The sequence below is a fragment of the Mus caroli genome, chromosome 12, assembly GCF_900094665.2.
Source record: "Mus caroli chromosome 12, CAROLI_EIJ_v1.1, whole genome shotgun sequence".
NCBI lineage: Eukaryota > Metazoa > Chordata > Mammalia > Rodentia > Muridae > Mus > Mus caroli.
The window spans coordinates 53000420-53016532 of record NC_034581.1 but is presented as its reverse complement, the minus strand read 5'-3'; the positions used below and the strand labels follow the sequence as shown (position 1 = coordinate 53016532).

Genomic DNA, 16113 nt, shown 5'->3' with positions numbered 1-16113 from the left:
CAGTCCCTTTCTCAGATGCAAGACTTTGAATTTGGTTTGGTTTGGTGATCCACTTAGTTTAATCAGGGCCACCTGGTGGGATCTCCTGTGGGTATACAATGGAAGGCAAAGACTTGTCTCTTCCAGTTCAGAGTGAGTGGCCATCAGCAGTCCTTGTGCAGATTCCGAGTGGTCACCTGTGTTTGTCGAGAGGTTGTAATTATAAAGGCCCTGTAGTATTCAGAATTTGGCCTTTGGCATGAGAGCATTTTGCAGCCCTTTTCTCTGGCCTTTACATTTGTTCTCTCTCCTCTTTTGCAATGCCCTCTGAACCTAGGAGGGGATGATATTAAATGCCTTGTGTAGGGCTGAACACTCAGCTGACACCTATTCATGTACTTGTGTAGCCCTAAGTCTCTGTAATCACCACAATTCACTGGAAAGAGTATCTCTGATAAAGGTTGTAGTTATCTTTGTGTATAAGCACACACACATGCGCACAAACATAATTTAGAAGGCAGTTTGAGCATAAGTCAGTGTAGCTAAACAATAGAACTAAATTCATTATTAGTGTGATTACAAGACTCATGAAGCCACTGTGGAAATTTGTGGAAACTACCACAGGATTATTCCTCTGTTGGACTTATTCCCCACCCAGATTATTTTTTTTAAAAGTTTATTGTATTATATTTTTCTTATTCACTTTACATCCCACTCACTGTCCACTTCACGGTCACCCCTTCCCACAGTCCTCTCCCTATTCCCCTACCCCTTCTCCTCTGAGTGGGTGTACCTCCCCCCAAATTTATAGCCTACTACTGAAATACTTGTTCATCCATACTTATTGCTACTGTATTTATAATAACTAGGAAATGGAATGAGTCAAGATGTTCATCAATTGATGAATGGATAATGAAAAATGTGGTACATATACACAATGGATGAGATTGACAGGTAAGTGGATGAAACTGGAAAAAAAATGATACTAAGTGAGGTAACTCAGGCACAGGAATAAATAATACTGTAGGTGACCCTCTGTTTGAATCTCTCATTTTGTGTGTTCAACTTAAAGAGTTCCTATAGACACCAGTAGTCTATGAAAGAAGCTATTGGGAGAAAGATACTGTCTTAGGGTTTTACTGCTGTGAACAGACAACATGATGAGAGCAAGTCTTATAAAGGACATTTACTTGGGGCTGGCTTACAGGTTCAGAGGTTCAGTTTATTATCATCAAGGCGGGAACATGGCAGCATCTAGGCAGGTATGGTGCAGGCAGAGCTGAGAGTTCTACATCTTCATCTGAAGGCTGCTAGTGAAAGACTGGCTTCCAGGCAGCTAGGATGAGGGTCTTAAGCCCATACCCACAGTGACACGCCTACTCCAACAATGCCGTACCTCCCAATAGGGCCACTCCCTGGGCCAAGCATATACAAACCATCATTTTAAGGGAGAGAGAACTTTAAGCATAGGTGTTATGAATGTAGAGGATGTAATACTGGGGATAGAGAGGTTTACATAGGGAGGAGGTGGCAGCGTAGGAAACAGGAGGCGCCAGGTTAATGAAAAGGAAGGCTATATGAAAAATCCACGGAAAAGCTACTCTCTTATAATTATATATGGGTCTTGCCTTTTTTTTTTTTTTTGTTTGCTTACCATGACTACATGATAAGAATATACCAACTCACTTGCAAACTTTATATGCCCCAGTACAGGGGAACCCCAGGGCCAAAAAGGGGGAGTGGGTGGGTAGGGGGTTGGGGGGTGGGTATGGGGGACTTTTGGAATAGCATTGAAAATGTAAACGAGGAAAATACCTAATAAAAAAATAAATAAAAAAAAGAATATACCAACTCTATAGCTGAATATACCACGTACTGTGGTGGTATGATATAGAAAAATGATGCTAGAACTAAGCTAGAAGAATCGTCTTTGCTAGAAGCTTTTACAGTGTAGGAAGGTACTGTGTGGTCAGCTGAGGAAGAAAGAAGGGAGGCATCAGTGGACCTTAGCTGTGAGCCCTATGAATGGCACTATCAACTTGCCAGGCAAGATGTGCACACTTGTGCAATAATGGCACAAATCTTATGAAGGCAAGTAATGGGTCTCTGACTGCAGTAGAGAATCGCTTCACAGGAAGGAATCCACACCTGGTATTGGTATTATAAATTCACTCAAAAGACAGGGCTGAGAGATGGCTCAGTGGTTAGGAGCATCAGCTGCTCTTCCAGAGGTCCTGAGTTCAACTCCCGGCAACCACATGCTGGTTCTCAATCATCTGTAATGAGTTCTGATGCCCTCTTCTGGCATGCAAATGTACATGCAGGCAGAGCACTCTATGCATTCCATAAATAATAAAAAAAGCCCACAGTAGCTGGGCGTGGTAGCGCACGCCTTTAATTCCAGCACTTGGGAGGCAGAGGCAGGCAGATTTCTGAGCTCAAGGCCAGCCTGGTCTACAGAGTGAGTTCCAGGACAGTCAGGGCTACACAGAGAAACTGTCTTGAGAAAACAACAACAACAACAAAACCAAAACCAACCAACCAACCAAAACCCACAGTAGACAGGTCATAGGGCTTAAGGGGAAGTTAGAATTTAAATTTTGATGTTTTCTCTGCTAGTGTGTCTCCTAACCCTACTCATGCACTCTTCATCACTTACTGAATGTGCTTTCCCCTTACTTTGTAGTTTACATCCCACTGACCATATACTAATATTCCATTACTAACTGTATGGTGAATTTTAGGTAAATATTAACTGTCAGGTCTATTTTATCTTATGGGGACTACATATTCATTATGAACTTAAAAAGTTAAAATGTTTATACTTGTAAGGAAATTTTCCTATATGAGCCCACACAACAGGGAGAGTAGAGAGTAAAGTGTGGAGCCTACGCTCTCAGCAAACACCGGGAGACACTGCCTTCTTGTTTCATAGTGCCCTACTCTACATGGACACCAGGACTCCACTGTTTAGCTCTCCTCGGGGAATCCTATTGCATACACTCTCCTTTAAAATGACGTACTTCTAGATTCACTTGTCAGCACAGCAGAAGCAATGCAACTTACTGAGCCATGGGAATAAACTAAGCTATAGGAAGAAGAACTGACAGGAAACCAGAAGAGTCATGAAATTACAGAAATGCAAAGCTCGTGACCAATGTCATACACAACTGTAACTATTTCCTGTTCGCTATGAAGGTAATGAGATACGATAAACAGAATTTCAAATCACGTTTCTGTTTTGAAATTATATAACCCTAGTGATTTAATGTTCTCAGATATTTAAAAAAAAAAAAGAGGCTTTAAAACATTACTAAGTTACAGTGATAGTTAATCTCAACTGTCAACTTCTCAGGATTTAGAATTCCTGGGTTTGTCTGTAAAGGTTTTTTTGGGAAAATTGAACAGAGGTGGGAAGACCTAGCTTGACAGTGGACAGTTCAGATGAGCCTTATTCTCTTCAGTGGCTCCTCTGAGCTGCTTCCTCACAGCAAGGAGAAGAGTATCACAGAACTACTTCACATCCTTACATTTTAATCTCTAAGATTTTGACTCATCTCCTGATCACTGTATTAAATACAGCCGAGAGTCAAGGTGGAGAATGTTTCTCGGTGGGCACTTCTCCAGTAAGTGGCACGCAACCGACTGTGTGTGTGAGAGAGTGGGCGTGATTTAAACACTTGCTGTGTTTTAGGCTGGCCTAGAACTTGCTATAGTCCTCTCAGATCTCCTTTCTGCAATGCTTTTTCTCTCTGTTTCGATGTTTCCAGGCTGTCTCCTGTCCACAGCGCTAAGATTTTCCTGGACCCCGACTGTGTACTGCTTCCGCGTAAAGCATTTGGGTCCGATCAGGCCTATGCCCACACAATGACATGCGTTTTCATGCAGTATATGTTCTCCTCACCTTGTCTGCTTCCTGCTGGTCAAACTCAACTGTAAAGTCACACTCGGGATCCGCTGAGTACTCGTGCATTTGCACGTTTTCATTCACACCGCATTTTGATGCTACTTCTCTGATGGCTTCTCTTTTCTCCATGGTGTATTATTCACGTCCCAAGGGGCACATTTCACTTAGTTCTCAGCACTAAACTCTCAATTTTTATGCTCCATTTGCCTTGCAATAGTTGCTTAATAAATAATGTGATCTATATAAACTGTTTAATTGGATAAATAATTTGGATTTATAGTTTAGAGGTAAGGTAATATAGACTACACTTCTTTTGTTTTAGCCTTTGTGCGAATGCATGCGTGGTGTGTTTGCAAGTATAATGTGTGTGTCTGTGTGTGTGTGTCCATTTGCACTGATGCCATGGTATGTGTGTAGAGGTCAGAGGACAAACATCAAAGGACTGTCCTCACTGGAAGCACTTTGTTTGAGATGGTCCCTGTGTCATTCACCACTGGGTAAGACAGACCAGCTGTGCTCTGCTTCTTGTACTGCTGGAGGAGCATTGGTATGCTCGGTACTGCATCCGGCTTTCTGAGGCTCCAGGAACTCTAACCCAGATCCTGAGCGTGCACAGCTAGGACATCACCCTGTGAGTCACTTCCTTGGTGCAACAAGTACTGCTAGCCTTGGAGTAATTTTATCCCCAAAGTCATTTTGCAGTGTCTAAAGACATTTTTAATTGTTAAAACCATAGCCTCCTTGGAACAAGTAATCAGTGGGAAGGGGGCCAGAAATGCTGCTAACTAGTGAAGGACAGCTTCTGCCAACAGCTAGCCAGTCTATTACTTCAAGGATTCTGAGAGGGATGCAGAAGAACCGATGCAGACATGCACTGTACAGAAGACAGAGGGTAAGTTTTAGTCTTGTCCTCTACTGGGTAACCTTTGGAAAATGTTTTCCTCTCTGACTTAACTTCTTCAACTCCAAAACAATGAGAAAAATCTCATCACTTCAAAGGAGAATCAAATACAGTGGTCTTTAAGGGTAAAAATTCTTAGCACAAGTCATGGCCAAGAAAGGTATTTTCTACCTGTGAACCTTTTATACGATTTATATCTAGTTGACTTTGTATAGCATATTATGCAATACTCAGCTATTTTGTAAACACTGTTGAAAACAAGTGCCTGCTGCTACAGGTTTTTCATGAACTGGGAGAAATAAGCCAGTTTCCTCAACCTTTATTCAGCTACTGATAACATCCTTCAATCACTCTTTAAAAAAAAAAAGAGAGAGAGAGAGAATGAGAGACAGGCCTGGCTTGCTTTACAGAGTAAATAAAGCCAAAGCAAACTATGAAAAACAAAAGAATGTGCTAGCTTGTGGGAAGGGAGTGCCTGCCTATACTGGTTAATTGCATTAGTTAATTTATCAAGGCCATTTCAAGAAAACTGTAGTGTATTTGACTTATTTTTGAGGAATTAGCTTGTACTCCAATAGGCTTCAATTCTGAACAACACACAGAAGGAAGAAAATCTATTCAGCATGGCTGAACTTGTAGACCAGAAGGTTTTCCAAATAAACAAGCCATCTGATGATGTCACTAGTGTTTCCTCTTTGTTGCAGCTGATTTAATTTAGAGAAACAAATTAAAATATCCTCAGGGAGAATGTTTGTTGTAATGTAATGTAATATAATTATAATGTTATAATGTACAAAATATTACCACTAATACTCTCAACTAGTCAAAAACAACTGAATGGTACAAAATAACAACATTATTGAACACGAGCATATATCTAATATTCACAGATTCACAGAGCAACAAGACACACATTATTTTCCAGTGCCCCCAGAACATATGCCATGATAGACAATAGCCTGGGTCACAAAACAAATTTCAGAAACTTAACAGAATTAAAGCCACAAATGGTTTATTCTTTAACAAAAGTGGAATTAAACCAGACATTAATATAACTCTAGGGTCTATTTATCTATCATTTAAATTTCCCTTATTTTTATTTTAGATGTATGGGAGTTTCTGCCTGCATGTATGTGAGCTACATGCATGGGGAGACCACATATATGCAGTACCCATGGGAGGCCAAACAGGTCATTTGACCCTGGCATTGCAGTTGTGGATGTTGTGAGCTGCTATAGATGTGCCGGGAACTGATGTTTTCTGGAAGAGCAGCCAGTGAGTGCCCTTTAGCATTGAACTGTTAGGCTTTATAGGTTAGCAGAAAAATTATCAAACACATGGAAACCACGCAGTATATTTCTAAATAACCTCTGAGCAAAACAGGAATCTCCAAGAGAATTTCAGAAGACAGAGAAGTTAATGGCACAGAAACATCTGCGGGACATGGGTAAAGCTGTGAGCCTAAGCTACTGCACTGAACTCACACATTAGAAAGCATGGCATGCATTACCTCAGCACTTGAGTCTTCCTCCTGAGGAAGCTTCACACAGTAAAACAAATGCAAAGCAATGTAGAAGGAAATAGCAAAAGCACACACACACACAAAAGCAGAGAGAAGATACCTATCCCCATTGCAAGGAGCTGCAGTGACTCTCACTACTAGTCTTGTAGATGCGAAAAGGTAAGAGTGTGGTAAGAACAAAGACATAAGCCACACAAAAAAGTGGCAACTTCAAAGAAGTAAGACATTTCTCTAAGAATATCTGTCTTTCTTTCTTTTTTTTTTTTTTCCATTCAATTACTTTGAGAATAATGAGATCTCCCATCTCTGGAAATTTCAAGTATTTAATGCAGTGTTTTTAGTCATAGTTAAATCATTTAAACTATATCCAGAATTCATTAATTCAGATTATCCATCTGAAACATTACTCCCATTGTAACCATCATTTTATCTTCTGCTTCTGAATTCAGGTTTTAAGGTTCCACATATAAACACTGTATTATCTGTCTGTGTCTAGCTTATTACACCTACCACAATATTCTCCACACACATCCACGTTGTCATCAATAATAAGAGACACCTTTCACAAGGTAGAGCACTATTCTACTGCATAAATACACTATGTATTTTTATCTATCTGCCCAATGACAGACAGCTAGTTCCTCTTTTTTTGTTACGTTCATTTTGCTATAAATGCTATAGTGGCTAAAAATTACAATCCTACTGGTCAGCAAGCGCTGAGATTGGCTTTTGTCTACAACTTCATGAGCAGTTGAGTTCTTTACTCTTTCTGGAGATTAATAACCATCCAAGCCACCATTTACCAACAGAGTAAGCATTTATAAAACACTCTCGGCAACAGCAGATTACATATTCCTCTTAAGCTTAAGTGAAACACACCATAGCAAAATTAAAGGGACAGAAGTCACGAGATAATACTATTGAGCCATTATGGAGTTAAACTACAATTAATACACAAAGATGGCTAGAAAAATATTTAGAAGTTAGACAACAAAACTCTAAATTCATATGGGACAAAGAAAGTAAAAGATGAAAAACCATGATTTCCCAGAACTCGTGGGATGCAGAAGAGTAGGGACATATATACGTAAAAGTAAGAACGGATGCTGAGGAGGTCGCCTGGGTAGGCTAGAGAGAAGAGATCACTGATGTGTGCCCAGAGATGAGCCACGTAAGGAACCTGGTCGTCATTTAGAAAAGTGAAATGCTCACGGAAAGATTTTAAACAGAAGAGAAGGGACTTGCTTTGAGATCTGCTGTAGTTATGGAGTCTTCTACAGAGCTAACACTGATCCTAGTACTCTTTAGACTCCATGCTTCTCGCTCACAGGTAAGCTTTAACTTGTTCTTCTGTTTAACTTGTTCAGCTCTGGGAGCTCAGCTGGATGACATGGCAATACACTAGAGTCCAAATCTACAAACCAGAGTAAAGTTCAGGGACTCAGTTTTCGTTACTTGAACCAGAATATCTATGAAGAATTTTATTGTTTATATATCAGAATTCAGATCTGCTAACGTCTCCAGATATTCCAGTTTTGCATGAAAGAGGATTTCTTTAGGACCTAGTTAGGAAAGTCTTATTTAGAGTCAAGCTCTACGGTCGCTGCCTTTTCATGGAATTTCATTTCAAGGTGCTGCAATCTGCTCTGTGCCCAGTGTGCTATTGAATTTGCTGAACATCAGGACACGTTTCAAGCCTTATCTCTCTGCCTCTTTGAAGCCAATTCTTTCTGGAAATGCATTCTTTCCCTGCTTTGCAATTCAATTCATTTTGGTTTCTGTTTACTTTCCCAAAGCTTCTCAAGTCTCCTCAAGAGCATTTCTTCTCCTTGCCCCCTGACTGCTGGTGCCTTCTCCTGCAGCCATCGCGATTGCTCCTATCAGTCCACTCTCAGCCCTTCAGTTAATCATCGATAACGCAGCAAATTCCTCTCAGGCACAGCTGGCTGCACTGAGCACCAGGTCTGTACACCACCTGGAAGATGCTGCCAACTGACTACTCTGTAAACATCGACCTGCCTCACGATCTCATTTCAAACCACTCTTAAGTGAGCTTTTGCTTCCTGCCATTTTCTATGGCACTGCCATGTTCGTTGTCCTTCAAACTCTAAATAGATGTGTAATCTTTAACAAGTATCTCTCAAGTTACAACCTAATCAATTATGCTGATTTACACTTAAATCCCCCCATTCATCTTTCAGTTTCTTTCCATTCTTATTGCTGCTATCTACACACTGAAAATCTGTATTATTTTTGTGAGTGGATTACCGCAATAGGCTTCTTGTTCCCTACCTTGGGTGAGTTGCCTAAAGCACAGACAGGAAGAGCCCTCCTCAGCTCATCTCTCACCATGCAGCTACTTACAAAACAAAACAGGATGAATATCTTTCAATTTCCTTAGCAGCCTGACCTCCATCCTGCCTACACATTTTCCCAATTTCACCCTGTGTTTCCTTAAGCTTTCTTAAGGAAATAAAGGGCTGGTGCGATGGCTCCATGGTTTAAAGTGCTTACTTTTCCACCAAAGATCTGGAATTTGAACCCTGGTATCCGCATTGTGGGTCCATAGGTGACTCTCTCTTGTGCATTTCACATTGAATACATAGCATGCATCAGGAAAAAAATTCTCCAAAACAACGCCCCCTTTAACCATTTGATATCAACTTACTACTTAGAAAGTGTTTTTCAGTCAATATCTGTAGAATAAGGATTCCTTACCCCAAATCACACAGTTCTTAATTTTTGTGTCTTAATAGCTCTTAAGAACTCTTCGTCAAGTGTCTAAGCCCTTCTTTAGGAGGAAATGCACTAAACGTTTATTAACAATGTGGGTTATGGCTTGGTTTCTTTGTGAGCACTAAGAGTAATCAAGAGCCTAAGATTTAAAAAGGAAACAAAAGGAAGAAAAGTAAGCATTGAGCCCCTTTAGGAGTCAGTCTACCTGGAACGACTCCGCGTGCACGCCCACTGGAAGATGTGGCATCTTCGCTTGATTTCAGAAGTTTCCCTGCAGAGCTGAGAACAAGGGCTCTGGAGGCCTGCCTGTGGCTCAGTAAACTTTGCTTGATGTGAAATAATTTTTGTAGGAGCCATTCATTGGATACTTATTGAACAACTATACAAACACAAGTATAATGTGTAATAGTCACTAAAACAGACAATAATATAATCTCTTAGGTTTAGTTTTACTTTACTTTTGGGGTGCTAGGGACTAAACCTGGAGCCCTCTTAATGCCGTGTGCACTCCATCATCGGGGTCCACCCACATCCTTAATCTTACAGAAGTTTGACTCATGATTTATCTGTAGTACTTGGCAGAGTGCTTACTAAATGCCTGACAATTATTTAACTCACATTTCTTAAGGGCTGTGCTTAATCTGAATCATTCTGTATTTTCAAGGAGATGTGGTGTGCATGGCAGACATCACATATGAGGGATAAGGGGTGACTTAGGCTTGATGCTCCTGGTGGGGGAGGCAGCTACTTTTCTCCCATTTTCCTTTATTTCTCTGATTTTTTTTTAAAATTAGGTATTTATTTCATTTACATTTCCAGTGCTATCCCAAAAGTCCCCCACACGCTCCCCCCGACCCCCAATTTTTCTCTGATTTTTATAATATTTTCACAGAAGTTTATACAATCATTAAAATACTAGCTAGTGAAATTGAACACCAGTCTCTTTCAGACAGATCAGAGAATGAAAAGAAACAATCTTTTATATATTATCTATTGTATAATACACATATTATATGTTAATATTTATTATATATATTATAAAATTACCTGTCGTGATTACAAAAACCTGTTAGCCACCTGAATGGTCTTGAATTTTAGCAAATAACATACATGTTCTATGCCCCTTACTAAAAAGGAAATTAACTTCTTTTTTATTGTATTTTCAGGGTTTGGTTGTCTTTGTGTTTGTGTGTGGAAACTAAGAACCTGACAGAGCCCAAGCTTCCCTCAGACCGACTTAGCTCCATGTTTTAGGGATTATAGAGATAAAACTAAGGCTATTGTTTCTTCTGGAGCTGAAGTATCAAGCAAAGCAACTCACTGAGGTTTCTTCAAAGGGAGACACCAGCACATCACCACTCTGATAACACTAAAACACGACTTACGACACATTCGTAAGCATCAGAATTCTTTTTAAAAATTTAGCTAATATTAAGGATGACTGCCATTTACTTTTGTTTGGCTCTCCAGGGAATACTGTTTACTTTGCTTTAAAATTTATGTGAGTCATTTGGTTATATGCCTTTTTTAATTAGCCTGAAGGAAGCAATCACTGGAGAAAAAGCGGAAATCAATTCTGATCCGATATTGATAGCTACTGTGCTATAAACTGTGTGTCCTTTCTAATTAAATGTAAACATGCTCAGTTCTAAAGTCCAGCGGCAATGACAACAGTCACTGGGAAGGATTGCTTAAGCGCCACTCAACTCATCTGCCTGGCCTTTATTTCTTTCAGAGCTGTGCTTGTGCAATCATTGGTGAGGTGAATGCCGGTTGGAACTGACTTTTTTTTTTTTTTAGGCCATCTTCAGAGAAAAGGTTTGACAAGAATGCAGAGCACTCTGTAATACTTAAAGTTACTTATTAACTCTGTCCTTCTGATAGCTAATCAATGGCATTGCAGAGAGTCAAATTTGGTGCACTAAACTGCCCCTTTGCCTAAAGCCAAGTCTTGGTAAATATTTAATGGCTGTAAAGGTGTTTTGCTAGTTATCAAACTGATATGTTAAAGGACTCTTAAAAGCAACTTTATCTTTCCTTCCCCTCCATAAATAATTTGCTTAGCAATATAGTGTGTAGGTGTAAAAGCATTCAGATTATTTTATTTTTAGTATCCTGTTCAGAAAAAGGCCACATGAAAATTAATATAAAAGGGTGTTCATTGTAATTATATACAGCAATATCATACAAACATAAGAGGAACAAAAAAAAAATCCAACTTTTCATCTTGGTGAATGCCAGTCCCAAAGTATAAAACAGCCCAGGCCCTTTCAATACCACACTAGGCTTGTGGAAAACCGGCTGTACAGCTGTTCTCATAAGGACTGAAACATGCTCTGGAGTTGGGAGACACCAAACATTTTATAGTTTAAATAACTTTCCAAATTTTGTGCCCCCTTATTTTAATGACTCTAGTTGGTAAGGCAGAAAAAATTGGAAATTTCATTTGTTAAATAAAAATAAATTTTATCAGTTTAAATATTATTAAACTACTTTACAATTGAGCAAATTTTGTTTTTTTTTTTTTTAGAAATATGGCTGATTTCTTTAAAAATATACTCTTGTCAGACTAACAAATTTTAAAGGACATTTAATACAATTACCAAAAATGCTGATCTGAATTTTAATAGCATAACTATAGAAAGCCAAAAGTTATCTTCCTAGCTGAGGAGGAGGGTGACCCTGTAGGAGGACCAGCAGTCTCAACTAGCCTGGACCCCAGAGATCTCTCAGACACTGGGTCACCAACCAGGCAGCAAAAACCAGCTGATATGAGGACCCCAACACATATACAACAGAGGCCTGCCAGATCTGGACTCAATCTGAGAAGATGTATCTAACCCTCAAGAGACTGGAGGCCCCTGGGAGTGGCAAGGTCTGGTGGGGTGGAGGGTGGGGGTGGGGTGGGGACATCCTCGTGAAGAAAGGGGATTGGGGGAGGAGGTATGGGATGTGGAACAGTGAGAGGGCAGACTGGGTGGGAATAAAATCTGGGTTGTAAAAATAAAAATACATTTAAAAAAAAACCATTATCTTCCTAAGTATTAAATAAGAACTGGTACCTCAGAGCCGAATATTGAGTTGATGACCTTGCAGGATATATCCTACATCAAAGGGGTTAATGTGGGGCTGGAGAGTTGGTTTGGCCCTTCTTCTTGCAGAGGACTTCAGTTCGAGTCCCAGCACTCACTTGTTGGTTCAGAATCATCCATAATACTAGCTCCCGGGGATCTGACACTCTTTTCTGGCCTACACCTGCACCAGGAATGCTCAGGGTGCACAGATCCATAAGCAGGCAAAACATCCATATTTTAAAAAGAAAGAAGGAAGGAAAAAAGGAAAGAAGGAAGAAAGGAAGGAAAGAGAGAAACACAGAAGGGGGAGGAAGGGCTACAACTGAAAACAAAAATGTGTTAGAATAAACAGGTTACATTTCAGAATGAAAAACCATTAGAAATGTTCTGGATTTGAGGTAACAACAGCAAACTTAGCAATCATGACTGAGCTGTTTATTTTACTTTATGGTGGCTTAAAGGAAGGCATCGATATGAATGCCTTTGCTTGATATGGAAGGTGTTTCTATCAGGGATGCATAAAGCTAATTTTAAAGGTGTTATTGAAAGTCCAAATGCTGTGAATTTTTCCTATGACTCCATGAAAGGATTATTTAGAGGTAATAAAACAAAGAATTATGCACCAAAATTCAGAAAGAAGGTATATGTTATAAATACTTTACAAATCGTATTTCTTAGTTTGTGTTTTTTAAAGACAAATCTCTAAATGTTATAAAATATAAATGTGTGTTGTGTGCATGTATGTGTGTGGCTTTTTTCTTTTTTTTACTTCTCCAATGTTGTACAGTGACGATGGTCCTAAAGAACTAAAGACAGGCCAGCCAGCAGGTACACGTTTAGGCTTCAATCTAAAATAGCTACGAAAGCCAGCTGGAATAAGTTCAGAATATGGTCAGGTTGCACAAGCAACCAATTAACCATGTAAATGGAAAAATATGAACTGAGTATCCGGCCACTGAACTAGATGAACACCTTAACAGGAAATTAAAAATGTTTTTTTTTTTTTTTCAGGCTGTGAGTCACAATTGCACATGTGTACAAAGAGAAAGACAAACTGTATCCGGGATATTTTTCCAGCAAGTTGAGTTCTGAAACTGGACAGTATGGCATGATGCTCTATGTGATTTGGTTCTAAACCGTCTTTAGTATGTTTTCTCTCAGAAATTGGCTGCAGGAATCACAAAAAAATCAGCAGGAGTACCTAACCCAGACTGAACAGGGATCACAGAGGAGTTGAAGGATGACATAAATGTCTTGGCTAAGGGTGAAAAGAATTCATCAAGAAGAAGTAGGGCAGTCAAACAAGAGCAAGCTGTGCATACTGTCATGGAGGTGTGAGAAATCTATGCTGGCAGCATTTATCTTTCATGGCCTTCCATAGTTGTCTGGTTCTAAGAGACTTTAGATCAGTGGTTCTCCACCTACGGATGTGACCACCTTCCAGTCACATAAAAGATATCTGCATACCAGACATTTACATTAAGATTCATAACGGTAGCAAAATTACAGTTATGAAGTAGCAACACCATAATTTATGGTTGAGGTCACCATAATATGAGGGACTGCGTTAAAGAGTTGCAGCATTAGGAAGATTGAGCATCACTGCTTTAGATTCTTAGAACGTAGGCAAGGGAAAGATGTCTGAGACACAGTAGTAGCCTCCCTTCTCTGACCCCAAGAAAAATCCCACATTGTAGTTGCTGGGAAGTCAGTGGAGAACACAAAAGGTCTGGTTGAGGACACGGAATCCCCACCCACTCAGGGAATATCTGGAGCATGCATTTCTGTCTTCTTCCTGCTAGATACTGTGCTAGGTGTTAGGGTTAGGGACAGAATGTAAGAATAAAGTTTCCCCAGCTTTAGCAAAGACCCACATGGCTGATGCAGGGTGGACCCAGAGGCCACTCCCTCTCACCAGCAGTCTACTCTGTACTCAAGGTGCCAACACAAATCCTTGAATATCAACAAAATGCATTGATTAATTTATAAATATATTCAAATGTTAAACAAAAGTAAAAAAAAATCATTGTAATCCTCAAGAAGTTCCAAAATTAGTGACAAAATTTCTCCTAAAAATTTCACATATCGATGGTTTTCAAACAATTTTATATTCCTTTGAGAGAAACTGTTAGGATAAGCTGAAGTTTTCTGGTATTAACAAAAGGCATGAAACCAAACATGGGATTTTTTGTTGTCTTTTAATATCTCTACCTGTTTTGGTAACCATTTGCTAAAAGGAATTTGTACTCAAGAGTGAAAAAATACAACTATTACCCACCTCTTCAAAGTGACGAACCAATCTAAGAGACATTTAACTTAAATACAACAGGGAATTGAGTGTAATCTGGGGAAGATTGATTGACCTTATAATATTTTATTGTAGCAAAAAGGGTTAGGTTATTTCAATAAGCACAACTTAATTTCCTTTATGTGAGAAATCCAGGTATAATTTGCTTGCTTTGCTTTTGCAGAGGCCCTATAATCATTTTGTTCTGAGTCAAGCCACAATCCAGTATGAAAATGGTCCTTGAGAATAAACTATAGGTAGATACCATCTAGTAGCACTTATTTAGGTTGTGAAATACATATATAATCTTGCTTGTTAATTGAAGAAATTATGGTATTTGATAGGTTGAATATGGGAATAATATAATAGGAATTGAGTTTGGTTGAAGAGCTAAAAACTGGTATATATGTTACTTATTTTATTGTTTGTTCTTGTAACTGGTAGGAGTTCACAAATTATCAACATTAAGATATAGCAACCCTATAGGTGGGACAACAATATGAACTAACCAGTACCCACAGAGCTCATATCTCTAGCTGCATATGTAGCAGAAGATGGCCTAGTCAGCCATCATTGGTAAGAGAGGCCCCTTGGTATTGCAAACTTTATATGCCCCAGTACAGGGGAGCACCAGGGCCAAGAAGCAGGAGTGGGTGGGTAGGGGAGCAGGGTGGAGGGAGGGTATAGGGAACTTTCGGGATAGCATTTGAAATGTATATAAAGAAAATATCTAATAAAAAAATAAATGAAAGAAAAAAGAAAGAAAATAAAGTTACCTTGCTGAATTAGAGGGATTGTAAAAAAAAAAAAAAAGATGATATGAGGCCCCTCAACACATATACAGCAGAGGACTGCAGGGTCTGGGTTCACTCAGGGATGATGCACCTAATCCTCAACAGACTGGGGGCCCCAGGGAGTTTAGAGGTCAGGTGGGGTGGGGGATGGAGGTTGGGGAGCGAGGGGGTGGAGAGAACCTCATGGAGGCAGGGGGTGGGGAGGAGGTATGGGATGTGGAACAGTCATAGGGGGAGGGAGGAATAAAATCTGTAATGTAAAAAAAATAAAATAAATAAAAATGAACCATGCACTTAAAGCATAAAAAGATATAAAAGATATTGAGATTCTTAACAATCTCATCAGCTCTCTTAGTTTCTGTAGTTTATTGAAATATATTGAGTAAGCATATTATAACTGATGGATTTATTCTACTGAAAAATACATAAGTATAAAATAACACACATTTTGAGCTATTAAATTGCTGACATAATGAAACAGGATTTCAAAGAGATCATGGGATTTTTCATCAAGTTTTACCAACTTTCTAAAATTGCATGAATAATAAGGTTTCAGTGTACCATACTGTAGGAAGGATAGTATGTTAGCATATGCTAAAGAAAAGAATTTCCCTCTGAGGAAACTTAGAAGATACCCCTGGTATTAACAATAAAGGACCAGTAAATACTGAAGAAGAACATGAAGTTTTGTAGTCAAAACCTGGATTCTTCCATTAAATATTTATGTGATTATTAATTTACTATCTCTCTATTATTATTAATGTTGTTGTGGTTGTTTTTCTTTTTCTTTTTCTTCTTCTCCTTTTTTTTTTTTTTAAACTAACTACTAGATCTTTTCTTTTGTTTTTTTGGTTTTTTTGTTTTTTTGTTTTTTTTTCGAGACAGGGTTTCTCTGTATAGCCCTGGCTGTCCT

At 39.1% G+C, this 16113-nt stretch overlaps 1 protein-coding gene and 1 long non-coding RNA gene across 2 annotated transcripts in view; one reads left to right on the top strand and one right to left on the bottom strand.

Moving 5' to 3' along the window:
- The window catches only part of Mipol1 (mirror-image polydactyly 1), a 277375-nt gene that overhangs the window by 39299 nt on the left and 221963 nt on the right, over positions 1-16113 (bottom strand). The window lies entirely within an intron of this gene.
- Positions 4580-14123, top strand: LOC110306847. The gene is made up of 3 exons (XR_002379319.1): positions 4580-4778; positions 10846-10999; positions 13131-14123. It is a non-coding gene; the product is annotated as an uncharacterized LOC110306847 (long non-coding RNA).